The sequence below is a fragment of the Lepus europaeus genome, chromosome 18 (genome assembly GCF_033115175.1).
Source record: "Lepus europaeus isolate LE1 chromosome 18, mLepTim1.pri, whole genome shotgun sequence".
Taxonomy (NCBI): Eukaryota; Metazoa; Chordata; class Mammalia; order Lagomorpha; family Leporidae; genus Lepus; species Lepus europaeus.
Genome location: NC_084844.1, coordinates 74313948 through 74324172, shown reverse-complemented (window position 1 = coordinate 74324172; position 10225 = coordinate 74313948). Strand labels below are relative to the sequence as shown.

At 40.0% G+C, this 10225-nt stretch overlaps 1 pseudogene; it reads left to right on the top strand.

Moving 5' to 3' along the window:
- Nucleotides 1-6713: 6713 nt before the first annotated feature.
- Nucleotides 6714-7585, top strand: LOC133777373 (forkhead box protein R1-like; annotated as a pseudogene).
- The last annotated feature ends 2640 nt before the right edge of the window (nucleotides 7586-10225 follow it).

Sequence of the window (10225 nt, the reverse complement as noted above, 5' to 3'; positions counted from 1 at the left end):
CTGGACCTCTTCTTTTTACTCACCTCTATTAATCTGCTGTACAATAACCCATTTCAATGTTTAATAAGAACATTCTCTAATCTGACATTCATCTCAATAGCTGAGAATTTCAATTTTCAATTGTTCATTTCAAAACAATCATAGCAATCCTCATCAACTCATCAACCACCTTCTCTCTCTTCCTTTCACATAAACTAATTAATACATAATGCCTCCTTGTTGCTGTCTTTGAAATACTTCCCATATATGACAATTTTTGACCCTCTCCTTTCCTAACACTCTGGTCTGTGTAATCACCTTTTTTATTATTGGTTATTGTCTTTACTTCAATTGCATAGTTTTCTGTCTTTCAATTATCTCTATCTGGTTTTATTATCATTATAGAAAATAGAGTAATTTACTTTCAGATGAAATTAAAACCTGTCATTCTACTTACAGAATCTTCTGATTGGGCCAGTGCCGTGGCTTAACAGGCTAATCCTCCACCTTGCGGCGCCTGCACACCGGGTTCTAGTCCCGGTCGGGGTGCCGGATTCTATCCCAGTTGCCCCTCTTCCAGGCCAGCTCTCTGCTATGGCCCGGGAAGGCAGTGGAGGATGGCCCAAGTGCTTGGGCCCTGCACCCACATGGGAGACCAGGAGAAGCACCTGGCTCCCAGCTTCGGATCAGCGAGATGCACCAGCTGCAGTGGCCATTGGAGCGTGAACCAACAGAAAAAAGGAAGACCTTTCTCTTTGTCTCTCTCTCTCACTATCTACTCTGCCTGGCCAAAAAAAAAAAAAAAAAAAAAGAATCTTCTGATTGTCATTATCTCAGAACTAAATATAAATCCTTTACCATGATCTAGAAGACATTCTCAAACTTACTCTTTGCTGTATTTTTATTGCTTTTGGTTAATGATGAAATTGGGTATTTCCAATTAGTCCTCTGGACCAAGTTTAGATGATCCCAATTTTGCTGTCAACATCCGAGAATCATAATCCAGAGCCGTTTGATTACATGCTTTCTTCTCTCCATCAGCCTGATCAGGATATTCACCTTGGCCACCTCTAAGTCAGAGTTGCTTCACAGCTTGTCTGATCTGGTGATAGCTGGCCTTGACATCTCGACAAACATAACTGTGTGTGGCCTTCTCTCTTCCTCATGGCAGGCTCTGTTGTCAGGGGGAATGTAGGCATGCTGATCAAACTTGTTTCTCCTGGAGGTGCACTTTCAGGGATCTTTGAGCTTCCTCTGGAGTTACACTGTTTTGTTTGTTTTTCTTCATCCCTTCCTTCCTTCTTCTCTCCCTACTTTTTTTCTTTTCCTCCTCTCCCTTTTCCTCCACTTCCTCTTTGTCCTCTTCTACTTCTACCACCACCACCACCACTACTACTATTTCTCCTTCTCCCTTCCTCCCTCCCTCTCTCTCTCTCCCCCTCTCTCTCCCCTTCTCTCTCTTCCTTTCTCTCCCTCTGTCCTTGTCTCTCCATCACGGGTGGCTGTGGATACCTTTCAGTGCTGTTTTCTTGTTCTTCTAAACACTTGTCTTAACATCCACTTAGGGAGAGGCAGGAGCTTCTTTGTTTTGGTGCCATCAAAAGGGCCATATTTCTCACTTTGCTTAAATGTAATTTATAAGTCCATTTTGTTTCAGAATTACACTGAAGGAGGAAAATCTAGTTACACTGTATTTTTTAAAAGATTTTCTTATGAATTTGAAAGGCAGTTACAGAGAGAGAGAGGGAGATACAGAAAAAGAGAGAGAGAGATCTTCTATCTGCTGATTTACTTTGCAAATGGCAGCAGTGGCCAGGACTGGGCTGGGATGAAGCCAGGAGTTTCACCTGGATCTCCCACATTGGTGGCAGGGGTCCATACCCTTAGGCCATCTCCTACTGCTTTTCCCCAACATTTTGTAGGCATCAGGTATTTAGGGGAGTTTATCAGTGGATAAGTGCTCTCTCTCTCCCTCTCTCTCTCTCTTTCTCTCTGTCTCTGTGTGTGTGTGTGTGTGTCTACATTTTTGTCACTCTGTTCCAGGATATTTTAGGAAATGTAAAGAGATAATACCTCAAAATATAGCATTCTTGATCCCACCTAACTATTGATGGCCTAAGTAATTTCATTTATCTTATTGTAGAGATTTTTGTATTTCTCTAATTTTTCATAAATTTAAGTTTCTCAGTAAGCACTCTATAGCAATTTTTAAGAAAGTTATAATAATATTGCATATGAAAAAATGCAGCCTGGATTTTCAATATTCTGAAATAATATGAAGAATAAAGTGAGAGAAATATATATGAATATTTTATATAAACATGTTCTTTTTCCCACTAATTCATGCAGTGTACAAATACATATTGAAAACCCACACTGTGTAAGACATTATTGTACTAGGCTCTGCAAATAAAACAAATTTTCTGTTCTTATTTGGATTAGAGTCTAGGGGAGAGGAAATTAAAATAAAATTACAACTCTGAATTTAGATGGATTTAGTAAGATAACAATTTAATGATCACATAATAAAATTCAATCCACACTGGGTCTAAGGAACATTTTCTTGACAATAACATGAGTACACTGAGACATAAAGGATTAAAACATAGCAGTTAAGAAAAGAATGAAGAGTATTCCAACCAGTGTATACCACATGCTGAAGCTCAGCTTATATTTATTTGTAGCCAAGATGAAGTAAAAATTGTTCTTAAAATCCTTACATGAGACAATCAGACACTAAAGAGAAAACCAGTATTTATCACCGATTTTCATACTAAAAGGCCTGCGGCAAAGAACACAATATATGAAAGATAAAAGAAAAATAAAGTAAACTCTCAAATTCTGCAGCTCCTAGCAGAGAGATCCCATGGCCTGTCACAGGGAGAGGGAACTGAGGTAGAGTGTACAGACTCCCGCATTGATGTGATGAAGCTGGGTATTCTGGAACATCATGTCAGTGAGCTGTCATAGGGAAATCTGGAGAGGAACAGAGTAATGAGAAAGAACACTGGAGACATTTGGAGGGCCTTGTTTGGATGTTTGGTGAAGTAATAAACAGTGCATGCCCACCAAAAAAAAATTAAGACTGTGGGTGTGACATCTGTAAAGATTAGAGGAAATTCTTCCTTGTGCCCATAGAGAGCTGAGATTAAACATCCATTCTCAGCAGCCAGACTGAAAAACTCCCAAGTCATGGGACAATGATTAGAGTAATGAGAAAAGTTTTTGCCTTAGGACTAGGAATTTAGACATAGGCTGAGCATGGTTCTGATCCACACAACAAATCATGAAAGCAAGACTAGAAAAGATCAAGCTGTATTTAAGGTGCTTAACTGATCAAAAAGTAAATCTCAAAAATGATAAGTAGAAGTGTGGAAGATATTTTTAAAACTATCTTAACACTCATAAAGATATAAATTACAGTGTCAGAAATTGTACTGGATAGGCATTAGTGTAAATTATATATCACAAAAAATGCATAAGTTTGAGACTGTGACAATCTTTGATAACACTGCAAATGAATAACAGATAGCCCACCAAATGTACACACAGGAAAGTTCTGAAGGAAAAATGGCAATTTTTCCTAGACTTAAAGTATATTATATTTTTATTATATCACATATAATGTAGTATAGTTACTTCGAGATGGACTCTAATGAATTAAAATCATATACTATCATTGGTAAAGCAGCTGTATCATAGCAAAACAAAGAGTTGCAGTTAATAATTCCTCCTGAAATATATATACAACTAAATCATAAAATAATTTATTAATCTAAAATAAAGCAGAATCGAATAATAAACTGTGAAATTAAACCAGTTTGATGACAGATAAGGTGAACTACAATAATATGTAAGTACAATAACACTTAAAAACTGAAAAGTGAGGAACACAAGCCTTACCAAGGTTAATTTCATAGCCATACTCCCATAAGCAATTAAAAATTCATTTCAAAATTATGAGTTCAGTTACCCAAGAAGATATGATTCTAAAGATTTATGCATCTAATAAAGTCAAATGCATGCTATACAATAAGATAGTTTAAAAATTTAGAAACATCATTTGAGATTCCAGTACTTGTCATTCAGCAAATGACAGAACAAGAAACAAGAAATTCAGTAAGAATATCCAATTCAAAACACTACTCTCAAGTAACCATAGAACACTTACCAAAGTAGATGTCATAGAGTATAAAACATACACTAATAAAAGGATAAAATCAAATGATATGTTATGCTCTATGAATACAAACCAATCAAATCAGAAAGAAATAACACAAACAGGAATCAGGAAAATATTCAAATATTTGGAAAGTAAGTAGCACACATGGCAATAAACTGAGTCCAAGAGCAAGCAGAGAGAAAGTATTTAACTGAATTGAATACAACATAAGAGAACTTGTTTAATGTAGCTATCAGGGCACATTAATGAAAAATTTTAGTGATAAATGCCTGTAGAAAGGGGTTCAGAAGCTTTTTTAAAGAAAAAACACAATGAAAAATTTTGAAGCCCCTGATATTAGTCTGAAATCAATGAACTTGATTTCCAACAACTAAAGACACTAGAAAAAGAGGAGCAACTTAAAGTCACAGCACCACATAGAGAGTGAAAATAAGTATCTGCTGTGATCTGAACGTACCATTTAAATGCTGAAACATAATCATGGATGGTGTTACTGCCTGATAAAGCTGTAAGGTGCTCAGGCGGGATCAGAGGCTTATAAAACAGACACAGTGAGTATCTTTACCCTTTACCCACCTGAGAATTCTGGGAAAAGCCATCTAGGAACCAGGAAGCAGACACTCAAGAGACCCTCAACCCTGTCAGGGCTGCGTCCTGAGACTCTTACTTTAAGATCCATGGTGATTTCTTTGGTTTATAAGCTTCAAAGGCTATGATAACTTCCTGTAGCCATCCCAATCAACTACAGCAACCAAGATACAATCAGTAAAATTTAGCCCCAGGAGCTGCAGCGCCTCCCTCAGGGACCCCAAGGCACCTCTGGCCTTAGCCACCTCAACCCTGGCACAGCTCCCCAATCTCTGTTCCAGGAGCAGGGTCACCAGTACCACTGAGGGGAACAAGGCCAGCCCCACAGGGAAAGAGGTGGAGCCTAGGGCTGTAGTCACTGCTGGGTACAGGGACCCGTGGCTGTGAGGGCCAAGAGGCTCCCTGAAGGACCATGTCCACCAAGGCCAGCGAGTGCACCTCTGGTGTACTTCTTGTTGCTATCAGAAGATTACCCACGTGTGATCTCCTGAACCTTGCTGGCTTGAGGCCTCAGCCCCACACATAACTCAGCTCACCCCTTGGCTGCCTAGAATTAATCTCAGCACCAAGCATGACCCACAGCACTGCACAGTGCAGGACATGGCAGTGAGCATGGCCTCAAGGTCATGAAGGTCAAAAAGCCGCACCACTGACCCTGAGCCAAGCAACCTAAATGTGCTTGTCCCTCTCAACGCCTGCACACCAGCCTGCTTTCATGACCAACTTCATTATGACAGAAGAAAAATGTCAGTAAAACTGGGAAAAAAATGGGAAAAGCCACTGTAACAAAACCATGTGTGGAAATAGTGAAGGTGATAAACATCTATCCACTCAGGTTGATCAAGAAAAAGTGAAAATGCACAAATTATGAATGAAGAAAAGAATGTGATATTAGTACAAATTCTTGAGATATTAATACAGATTTTCATGAAGAACCATGCTAACATAAATAAAATAGACAAGTTCCTTGAAAGATAAACTCAGTCAAGAAGAAATTCACCACCTGTATTAACAAATATCTCTAAAGTAAAATACAGAGTTACAAATCTTCCTAGAAAGCATCACCTGGCCCAGATATCTACACTGATACATTCTTCCAATATTTTAGAAAGAAATTATGTAATTCTGCATGCTTTTCAAAAGATGAGGAGGAATACATCTGAACTACTCCTATAATGAATATTATCCTGAAAAACAAACACAGTGATTGAAAAAAATCAAATTTCCTCATGAGCAATAATGTAAAAATCCAACCAAATTTTGAAATAATTAAGATATTCTCATATAGGTGAATGTATGAGTGAACTGTGTTGTATCATTCAGAAAATAGTTTATTGCTAAAAGGAAATGAGCTAACAAATCATGAAAACACACAGAGGAATCTTTGGTGTATTACCAAGTAAAAGAAGTTGACGTGAACAATTATACGTGCTCATCACTATGTGACATTTCAGAATGGCACAATTATGAATCTAGTAAAAAGATTAGTTGTTGACAGGATTGTAGAGGGAAGAAATGGGTGACTAGGCAGATAAAATTTTAGAGTAATGAAATGCTGTATAATAAAATGGTGGACACACATTATTATAACTTTGCATGAATTCATAAAGTTTTCAATACAAAATCCTAGTGTCAATTATGGATTTGAGGTGTTAATGATGTAGCAAATGTAATCATAACAACTATACTACACTGGCCAGGTTCATATTAATAAGAGGAGTGACTATGCCACTGTGGCAGCAGATATTTTTGGAAAATCTCTTTACCTTCATCTTAATTTTAATATGAACCTGAGATATCGCTAAAGATAAAATGTATTAAAAATTTAGGACATCAGTCTCTCTTGGCTCCCTCTGTCCGTGGCTGGGCCCGCTGTGATCTCCTAAAGGTGGACCTCAAACTCCAGCAGCTCGACGTCTGGGCCAGCCTCCGTGGCCAGGTCCTGGGACTGCTGGACTGGGACATGGGGAACAAGGCCTTTCTGGCCTTCACATCGCACCTGCCTATGGCTGAGCAGAACCTTGCCAGGTACAGGCTTCAAATAGTGGAACCACCAAGGTTACCTTTGGAGAAGAAGCCCCGTGCTGACAGAGATGGTCCAGAGTTTGAGCCCAACCTGTGGATGTGGGTGAACCCCAACATCATGTACCCACCAGGAAAGCTGGAAGCCCAAGGGGCTAGAGAGAAGAAGGAACTGGCGGGCGCGGTCCCTCGCCCTCGACTGCCCTGCCATCAGGAAGATGCCAGCTGCCCAGAGGCTGCGGGGGCTGGGCACTGTCGCCTTCCTCCCCCGAGCAGTCTCCGTCGCCAAAGCACTTTTCGTCTTCCCCCAGTAGCTGGGAGCTCACGGAAGAGGAGGCCGAGGACAAGGATGACAGCTCCTGTGTGGCTCTCCTGTCCCCTTACCAAAGGGCCCCCCTCCAGAGCCGGAGGCTTCAGCAACCCAGCGGCCAGGAGGAAAGGCTCTGGCCCGGCCCCCTCTCAATTACTTCCACCTAATTGCCGTGGCGTTAAGAAACAGTTCCCCTCGTGGCCTCAACGTGCAGCAGATCTACAGTTTCACTTGACAACACTTTCCGTTTTTCCGAACGGCTCCGGAAGGCTGGAAGAACACCATCCGCCACAATCTGTGTTTCCGAGACAGCTTTGAGAAAATGCCGGTCAGTAAGCAGGCTGAGGTCAGCGCCTGGCCCTGCTCCTGCCTCTGGAAGTTGACTGAGGAGGGACGCCACCGCTTTGCCGAGGAGGCCCGCGCCCTGGCTGCCACCCAGCTGGAAAGTATCCAGCCAGTGCATGAGCCAATCAGATATGATGCCCTTCCTCTTTGACCTTTGATGCCGCAAAGCAAGTCCCCTGCCTTATTAAAGTTGCCCCCAGCAGCCTTGTGTGGATATGTGTGTGTGGTCTCTGAAGATGGGGTGAAGGGCAGAGGTGCAGTTCCAGCTCGGGGTGGGAAGCAGCCCACGCGTGCTCCCAAGGCAGTGGGGCAGCTGCTGGCATGCAGATGCCACGCTTGTCACGGAGGAGGAGAGTCCTCGCCCTTCGCCAGACCTGAGCGAGTGCCAATTTTATGGATTTTGAAGATAATCTTGGGAGATGCTGGCTTGTGGCAGGCAGCCCTGGGAGCACCACCTACTTGTTCAGCTAACATTGTTAAGCTGCTACTTAACGAACACATAGGGCTTCAGGGCCCTGGGACAGTTTCTGCTCTGCGCCCTGGTAGCTGTGACAGGGGTAAGGGCAGGTGCCAAGGCAGCGGAGGGGGGCAGTTTTAGGGAGAGGCTACCTTTGTTTGGAATTTTTCATCAGTAAAGGATAATATGAAGAAAAAGAATTTAGGACATCAAATTCAATAAATAAGCTAAATAAATGACTAAGCAAATGGGATACATTCCAGGAATGCAGGGCTTGTTTAACACTAACACCATGATTAATTTTATTATGGTATTAATAATATGAAAGAGAAAAACTGCAGGGTCACTGTTATTTCACTCCTATTGGGGATGCCGGACACCCTGGTCCAGGACTCTCTCTCAGTATAGAAATAAAGGGCTGAGTCCAGGAGTGTGCAAAGCAAAAGTGAATTTACTGTGTAGAAAGGAGTACAGACTCCCGAGAGAGAGGAGGGGCTCAAAGCTGGGAGTCCATTATCAGAGGAGTGAGCCTGTTTTTTGAGTATTCAGTTTTAGCCTTTACCATTATCCATGGGATGCTTTGTTTTGTTTTGTTTTTTTGTGGGGGACAGGCAGAGGTTCCTGTTTTAGGACTGCACCCTCTACTTGGGTCTACATTTGGCTGGACCCTTGGCCTGTATTCCAAAGGGCAGAACATCTTTGGCCTACATTGTGTCATATGGTTGCTAGGCAAGGGGTCTTTATTTAAGGTTCTGAACACACGAGCTTTTTGGTGAAAAAATTTTCTGTGGCTGAGGTAGGTGGGACTTGGCTCATGTGGGCCATCAGCATTAAATACCTCATCCTGTTTCATGGCCTGAACATGCAGGTGAGTGTCTGTGAGATGGGGTAACTTCAGTCAGAGTAAAGGTGAGTCTCAAGATGGAATCTGAGTTCCTGTCACTGTTTTCTGCCCTTCCCAAGGCCTGAGGCAGCTTTCCTAGTCTATCCATAGCTGGGTAGGGGTGTCCAGTCCCTATAACTCCTCAGTGGATAGAGGCATTTGGCAAACTTAACAATATTTCCTGACTTCGCAAATCTCAGGAAACTTAAAATACAAGAGAACTTTATCAGCATAAGAAAGAGCATGGATAACAAACTCCAGAAAACATAATTAATGACAGAAATTAAAATACTTTACCTTTAATATCAGAAACAAGATAATAATTTGTTTTCACTACTGTTATTCAACATTGTAGTTAAGATTCTAGTCGGTATGCTGAGGCAATAAAAATAAATAAAAGCAGTCAAGTTGAAAGGAAGAAGTGAGGATCTCTATTCACAACAATGACCACAAAATAGGGGGGCAAATTCTCCATCTTCATACTCTCACTTGTAGGCCAGCTTTAGGCTTCAGTAATAAAGTTTTATTGGAACACAGATATGCTCATTAATTTATTTTTTATGGATGCTTTAATACTAAAGTGATAAAAAGTTGTCACAAAAATTGTATTGTTACAAATGAGAAACATTTACTATCATTAGTAAGACAGTAGTTTAAGAGAGGAAACAACTGACAACCTTTGGTCTATACAAAAATTCTGATGCATAAGCCAAAATTGTAATGAGCAACAAGTGAGTTTAGTAAAACTAGAAGATACAAAATCAATACAGAAAAATTAAATACATTTCTATATACCAGCAATAGAAATCAAAATTTTAGAATCACCACTATTTCATTTAAAATATAAAATATACATCTGATGAAATATTGACAGACCTACAAAAACAACTTAATATTCATATGAAATTAAATATTTCTAAGTGGGAAGAGACATTTTAATAAAAAAAAATCTCAGGATTTATCTTAACATTACTTTATAGACTCAACAAAATCTCAATCCCCTTCCCAGCAAGCAATCTGATTATTTTTTAAAATAACATGCTGATATACACTCATGGGAAAGTAACCCTGAAAAAAATAATAAAATTGGAGAGATGACTACAAGAATTATAAATTTATACTAATCTAAAGTGTGACAGAAAAATGGAACACAAAAGAAGATCCATAAAAGATCAAAACACAGTAAACAGGTTTTCTACAGAGTCGCAATTGCAATGCAGGGGAGAAAGTATAGTCTTTTCAATTATGGTGCTGGCACAATATGATATTAATTTCCAAAAGAAATTTCCACTAACAAACATATAAAAAATTCATGACATATCTAACTGCAGTATGAAAACTATAATACTTGCAGGAAAAAAATCATAGAAGATTTTTGTGAGTTTAGGTTAAGCAAAGATTTCCTAGATATGACAAAAAATATAATCTATAATTGAACAAAAAGGATAAATTACCCCA